Genomic DNA, 8,230 nt, shown 5'->3' with positions numbered 1-8,230 from the left:
ATCCTAGATCACTGGATGGGAAACCACAAATTCAGCCCTGGTCTGGCCTCCATGTCTCTATTGGTCAGGGGTCGATAGTAAGTAAATGTATCCCCAAGTATCATACCCCCCACATAACCCTTAGCTACCTCTTTACTAACATACCACACCATATAGGCATCCTAGGAACTTTGGGGCTAAACTGGGTTAGATTGCATGACTCAGGCTTAAAAGACCTTGGTGGTTGTTAGCCTAGTATGAACCTATAAACCTATAATTAGTAGGGGGGTGTGCCTCAAAAACATGTTTTGTTTGTTTTTCAATCATCTGGTAATCGATCAGTTTTGTTCAGTCACTTGCCCTCCTGTACTTTGAGTTTTGATGTATCGTAGTAGACTCGTGTGCATATATATATATATATAAACATGAGTATATGACACTATTTTGTATATACAAATGCCAAATGATCCAGAAAAAATTTTCAATCTCAAAATGATTAAAAATATATATTTACAGTATTACCCCTTGCACCCCCAACCCCTGCTAATTACATATACTAACTCAGAGATCTCATTACATTGGGAAAATGGCAAACTTCCCAAACCCCACTATTTACAATCTCACAAAGAGAAAGTGCATGCAATGTGCAATCAGCTGATTTTCAATCAGTTGTACTGGCTTCTTTTCTATGTAATAAACACATGATTCAACAAACTCAATGGCACTCATATATGAATGTGTGTGTGCGTGTGTGTTTGTATGTGTTTGTGTGTATGTGTGTGTGTGTGTGTGTGTGTGTGTGTGTGTGTGTGTGTGTGTGTGCTTGTGTGCTTGTGTGTGTGTGTGTGTGTGTGTGTGTGTGTGGATGTAGGACACCCATTCAAATGGACTCAATGCCAACAGCCAGGAAAGCAATGAAAAACCTTGAATTAACAAATATAGACATGTTCTGTGCATGCTCCAGGAATTACCTTGGAGTGGACTAAGCTAACGGCAACTGTTTTTGCAGGTGGGGGGTAAGCCTCTTCCACTTTTCCAGACTCACTGCTAATTATACATACTAATTACAAGATCACACAATCCATAGGGAAAGGGAAAGGGAAATCTCCTCTACCCAGAGATTGTCGATCTCACACACCTGTTGACCATCTGTCTGTGTCGACCAAACAGGTGACAACATCATGTCCGTTTAACTGGGTGTCCTACACCCATATAAATACGTATTGGTGATATCAGGTGCAAAAGGGACAGAAGTGCCTTATTTAAACTTCATGAAGTACACCACTGGAGAGTTTTCCTTATTGGTATTGACCGGGTAAAGGAGATACAAATCTGTAAAAACACGACATGAAATTTTGAACAACACGAGAACATTTGGATTATAAATTTAGGGGTTCTTTCTAAACCTGGCATTAATGAAGAACTTTGACATTTTTATCATGCTGTTTCTGCTTATGGTCACAAGATGGAGGTATGATACAGAGATTTAATAGTGATACTTAAGGATCATGTAGAAAAGTCTAAGTTACCTCGTCAGTTTTCACCTCCACATTGTGCCATTGTATTGCTGGTTTTGCTTGCCACCTTCCAAATTTTCAAGTATGTGGCAAGTAACAGTTTGTTTAAAAATTAAATATAAAAAGCATTCAAAGTCCTGATCTTAAGGCATGCACAGCCTTGAGTAATGTCATCATATGTCATATGCATGGACTGCACAACCACTGTCCATGGCTTGTGAATGCATGAAGTACCTTTATCGAGAGCACAACAATGTGTGACAGAAGGAAGGCTGCAGTGTACCTATCTGTGATTATAATAGTACAAATTTCCATTTTCTGGGCAATTTAATTTATGCTTAGATATTGTTTAGACACTGAAATTATACACTAACCCAGCCAATGACAAGATTGGCAGGCATGCTATCAGATTTTACGATCTGAAAAATGTCTCCTTAGATTTTATCCTCTGATTCAGACTCTCCACAGACACCAAGACTATATGTGCTCTGTAGAGTGCAAAGACACATTTTGTGCAACTTCCCATTCATAAATAAAATGTAAGAATCCAGACCAAGGAAATGGCCATGAAAGAAAACAAGTGCAATGCCCAGATTTGCATCATCGCTTTGCTAATGATTATGCTGAGCAAAAAGAAACAAAATATCCCTTGCAATATGAGTGTTTTTTTAATTTGTTATTTTCAACTAAAGTACTCCTCAGTTATGCATACACCTGATGTGGTTTGCATGGTGTAGTAATGAAACACATAGAATGGTTGAAATGGAATACATTGTTGAGATTCCATTTTAGACTTGATCCTTAAGTTGTTGTTGTGTCTTTTGGCTTTTCCCGGTTAGGGGTTGCCACAGCGGATCTCCGGTCCTCTAATGATTGGCAGTAGATTTTTATGTGCCGAGTTGCCGGCCATGACGCACAACCTTCAATGAAGGTACGCCCATTCACACGTCTCCACACAGAAGATGCTCTCGCTGAGAATCGAACAGGATAATGTCTTACTGTGAGGCGACAACGCTACCGCAGCACCACCACCGCAGTGATAGACCTGATCCTTAAGTAATGAGTTAAAAGTATATAGATCATACCATGGATTGATACATGAATATCTAAGGGGACCCATGCTTGGGATAAAGCATTTAGGAGTTACATCTGTCCATTATTAGTACAGGAGGCAGTCTGGGAGTAAATGTTCTGTTTCCCATCCATAGATTTAAGTTGTGTTTGAATATGGACAGGGATGAACTTCATGTCAGGTGGATGGAGAGCCTGTACCAGAGCAGTGGTATCCCCTGTGAGTTATACCTGCCTCTCCAAACCAATGTGGCCATTTATGATGTGGCAGTACCCACCCTCAGACCTTAGTTTGCTTTTTCAATAAGAGTAGGCCAGTCATGCTGGGTATGAATTTGTGAATACTCCATTTGATTGTCTAAATATTTTTTTAAAGGAAGAGAGTGCATCACTTTACTTGATCTGGAGTAGAAGTTTGTTTCAAAGAAGGGGTAGTGATTGCATGATGAATCTCTCTCTCCACTGTGATTTGGTTATCTGCTGAAGTAGGTTCAGCTCACTGGTCTTAGTGTTCACTGGACTGTTTGACTTGTAGAGATATAAGAGGTCTTGGACTGCCATATACCTGATGGCTCGGAAATCCAGGCACAATTAACCCTTAAGGAGTATCTAGGACACTGACTGCAAGGACAGAGCCTCCAGCCTCTCTTGGTAACTCAGCTCTTTTAGGCCTGTGATATTCTTTGTTAGGAACCTGTGGGGTCTCTCTACCTGCCTAATATGTCTAGTAAGATACATTCCAAATGGGGCATTGTATTCTATGATGGGTCTGATCAGTGAAGAATATAGAGGAGTAAGGACTTCTTTGGATCTAGAGAAGATATACTTTGCAATCAGCTGCGTCAGATAGAAGGATTTCCTAACAACTGTTGCAACATAATGATCAAAGGAGGAGAAATTATCTACCCGTATTCCAAGGTCTCTCACAACATGTTTATTTTAGAGCAGGTTGTTGTCTATACTATAAGCTGGGTTGAGGGATGGTTTACCAATTGCAACAATATTGCACTTTTTAGCATTTAGTTTTAGTTCATTTTCTGTGAACCATTTATTAAAATGTGTAAGTTCAACTTATAGCTTCTACATGTCAGAAAGGGGATTTAAGGATGACACCTAGTTTACAATCATCCACAGAGGTGGCTAACCTGTAAACATTACAGCATCCAGTTCAGATCCCTGAAAGACTTCACCAGTTACATTCATACTCTCTGAGGATGCAGCCAACACCCTCACTGTGTGGATTCTATCCATTAAGACAGTTTGGTATCCACTGAACTACATAGGGATCAATATAGAGCACATTAAGCTTGTTAATTATGTTAGCATGTGGTATGGTGTCAGTTGCTTTGGTAAGGTCAAGTGGACAGCACAACTACTGTCCACGGCTTATGTTATCCTCTCTAAGACGTTTACCACATTCATTAGATGGCATTTCGCCTTAATAAACCAAACTTTGAGGGGTCAAGTCTTTCATCTCATTGACTCCTTGTACATATCCTGCACTAATTCTACCAATGTTTATGAGACTTCAGACCATTGCAGGACTGTGAAGATCAACTTTCTAGAGACCTCGTTATATGCTTCCTTCAAATCTAGGATGCACAGCTGAACTCTTTCTTCATTTCTAGTTTCTTCTCAGCTATCTGTCTCACTGCAAACATGGGGTTGGTTTTGCTGCATCCTGATATAAATCCAATCTTCTTTTGTCTCTATCTTACTTTCCACTACTCTACATATCCATTTATTAATCATGCTCTCTAGCACTTTCATAAAGTGTGTCAGGAGTTTGAAACCTTTATACTGCCAACAGTTGTGACTGTATCATGTGATCTGAAGTAGTTTACTTCATTTTCTCTTCAACCTGTGGGTATACGGATCCGTATCAGATCCAAGATGGAAGCTTCACCAGCATCTGATCTGAGCTCCAAGCTCCTCCCCTTACCTATAATACCCCTCCATCTCCTTCCCTCAGATCTCGTTTGCTGCGGCTTAGCCTAGCATCATGGTCTCAGAGCTTCAGGGGTGGTGCTTGTTTCAATAACATTTTCTTAGGATTTTTAGCTAAGAGTGAACCTTTTTCTTCTAGTGTTAGGTCAGGGTTTCCCTTTCCTTTACCTCCCCTTCCTCGTGTTGCGTCGTGTAAAAAAAAAAAAGGTTAGTTAGTGTCTTGCCTAGTAGTGTGTGTGTGTGTGTGTGTGTGTGTGTGTGTGTGTGTGTCTGTGTGTGTGTCTGTGTATTTGGGTCTGTGAAAACCCTTGGTTTCTTTTTGGACATGGCTGAGAAGAATAAGCCTGTCTTTAGGAAGTGCTCAGAGTGTGGCCACAAGCTGTCCCCAGCAGATGGCCACACTCTGTGCATGGTATGCTTAGGAGTCCCTCATCTCTCTACTGACTGTTCTATTTGCATGGGTTTTAACCCATGGGCCTTGAAAGATCACAAGGCCAAACTTGTGATGAAAGGACTTCCTTTTGCTTTGGGTGTGGCTGTCCCTGCAACTACTGCAGTCATGGTGGTGACTGCTTCTACTTCATCCACCTCTTCTTCCTCCAAGGCCGGGAGTCATCCTCCTGCTCAGAGGCCTGTGGAAGGGGAACTATTAAGAGAGTACAAGGACAAAGCAAGGAAGAGATCCCTGGACCGGTTGGGTCCGTCAGGTCCTCCACAGAAACTTCAGGCTGTTTCCAGGCCTAGTACTTCCCAGCTCTGGTTGCCAAGGTTCTCGCCGGAGCTGGAGGAGACTAGACCTTCTTCCAGGGCATCACTGCACTGACCTTTGAGGTCAGCATCAGTGGCTTCTTTGTCTTGCTCCACCAGAAGTTTAAGTGAAGTGGAGATAGAAAAAATGATGAGATGATTTATTCGCACCCAGATCCAGATGGGAGTCTTGCCAGCCCCGTCTACCTCTGGAATGGGGAGCTCACTTCCTTTTTTTACCCCAATAACTCCTTCTCCGAACTGACCCCTGGTATCAGAGTTTTTGGATCCAAGAGGTCTCGGAGTTGGTGGGGTCGGTGCCGATGTTATCTTGTACCTGAACACCAGCCATTGCCTTGAGCACATACAGCCATAGTCTTGGCATCAGATCCAAGGTGGGGTTCCCATCAGCTTTGACTGTGTTGGGTCATGATCCCCCATTCAGCATTCGGCACTTGCGTGCTCGGCTCCTATTCCCTCATTGGGTTCGGGGAGTGCAGCTTCCTTGCTGGTGGCCCAGGAGGCTTGTTCTCCTTCAGCATTCAATGTGGTGGAATGGGTCCTCTTGAGTAGGTCAAGACCCCTGACTATTTCCTTGGATTCCACCCCGGCTCCCTCAGCTCTGGATGCAACCTCAGCCATTTTGTCCACTCAGGGACAGCCCATGCCTGATGTGCCCCAGTTGGTTCCCCTTGTGGAACAACAGACAGCTTGTGAGTCTGCTCCAGAGAGTCCCATCAAAGAGGCTCCTCACAAATGGACGTGCAAAAGGAGGCACCTGGACTCCTCTCCAGAGTCCCTCACTGAGGACACTGACTTTGAAGAAGGGGGAAGGCTCCCCCAGATCACCCCCTGACACTGTCTCCTTTGCAGACATCATGGAAATCCTGCACCAATGGGGGGATGGTCCAACCCCAAGCCTACTTCGGAAAAGTCAGTGTTTCTGGAGGCCTTTGGCATGGGTCCATCTACTTCTTGGGTGTCCCCTCCCGTGGATTCATTTGTGGACCTTATCACCACCTGGGCATGGAAGGCTCCGGACACCATGGAGCCAATTCCAAAGTGCCCAGAAAAGATCCTAAGTCCCCCTTTGGATAGACCTAATTGGAACAAAGGGTCCCCTTGTAGATTCTATGGTGGTAGCAGCCACCACCAAGAAATAACTAGCTCAAGAAAGTTCTACAGTCCATTCCCCCAACTGAGAGTCCAGGAGGATGGATCACTTAGGGAAGTGGGTGTATGCTTCAACCTTTTCCATATGGGAGTTGAATTATTTGGCACATGTTACCTGACTGCAGGGCGACCTTGTCAAAGAGCTAGCTGAACAAAATAAGAAGGGCAAATGTAGCTCAGTCTCCACAGCTAAAGACCGCACATCCAACAGTTCCAAAAAACACTTTATTAACAAAAATAAATCACTGTATTAGTGCTTTCATTTAAAACCATGTTAAACTTCATCAGACATTTTAAAAATTGTTACATCACATCCTTTTGTACTGCCACTTAATTTTTCATTGGACCCTCAGTATGATTGACATGCATATGTAATAACCTAATAAATATTAAGTAGATGTATTAAGTATTGTTAAAAATATATATTAAAAATAGCAAAATATGTTGGATTTACTCATATATCCCTAAAAGTGTTATAAATATATCAAATAATAAATATGACTATAAATGAAAAGTTAAAATATCATTATAAATATGTCATATAAATACATTATAAATTCATGTAACAAATCATAAGCTTATATAGACAATGCATAGGAAGTACATACATTAGAAAAATAAGACAACTTCATAAGGAATTGCACCTCAATTAATTAATTTTCTTTCTTTGCAGGGCCTTCAGTTTTAAAACTGGTGCAATAGAGCTACATTCATTGATTCCAGGCCAATTATCTGCCTATACTCTGATTTGCCATTTTAATTCTTTTAGTTCTAACTGCGCTCCCCATGGTTGTTTCTCTTCAACATTCACATGGTCAATGGCCATATAAGAAAAATGGTGACTATTACATTCACAAATGTGCTTAGCTAAAGCATTATTTGGATTATTTTTCTTTATAGCATACTCATGTTCATATATTCTTTGGGCAAGGCATCTCTCAGTTTTTCTACTATAAAATACTGGACATGAGTTGCACACAGCTAAATACACAACTGCCTTAGAATTGCAGTGGTATTTGCCTTTCAAAGAATATCTTATATTTCTTAGATATATATTGTCACCATTGTTTTCTTTATGGCACCAGTGACATGCCCCACACCTTATCATACCTAAATTCAATTGGAAAGGCATATAGGTGGCTTGTTTAAAAATATCCTTAAAACTCTTGCCTTTCCGTACACAATTTTGGGTTTCTCATTCATGTGGTTCCTTATATAGGGGTTTTCTTTTAGGTTCATAGGTTCATACTAGGCTATCTGCCCTAGGGCATTTATAAGCCTAGCCAGAGTGTATTTGGCTTTTGCCACCCGTTTTAAATTAATTTTGCTATGCCCTTTTTTGAGGTTAGTATATTGTGCCTCTGTCTAACAGTGACACAGAAGTGATACCAGGGGTAAACCTACGATCCCCAATCCACTCATCAAGATTCCTCTTGAAGAGAGTCAATGAGGGACTCTGCCTAACCTGGACTGGGATTTTATTCCAGAGTGAAGGGAGCCTCTGGGTTATGAATCTGTCCCTCCAGCATGTCTTATTTATTTCAGTGCTGAGGTTCAAGTCTTTCGAGCATGTAGCTTGATGGGATTTGGATTTTCTGAGGTGCAGCATGTCCATTAATTCCGGATTGGACATGGCTTTATACGTCAGGCACAGATCGCCTCTGAGCAGGCGGTATGCCACTGAGTAGAGCTGGGGTTTCTTTAACCGGGCAGCATATGGCATCTGTTTGAGCCCTTTGATCCCCTTGGTGAGGTACGTTTGGGGTCTTTCAGTTGCTGCAGGTGTCTGGTAAGGT

Source organism: Protopterus annectens, chromosome 1.part1, assembly GCF_019279795.1.
Source record: "Protopterus annectens isolate FY-2018-M chromosome 1.part1, PAN1.0, whole genome shotgun sequence".
NCBI classification, from domain to species: Eukaryota; Metazoa; Chordata; order Ceratodontiformes; family Protopteridae; genus Protopterus; species Protopterus annectens.
Note: the sequence above shows the minus strand (reverse complement) of the source record.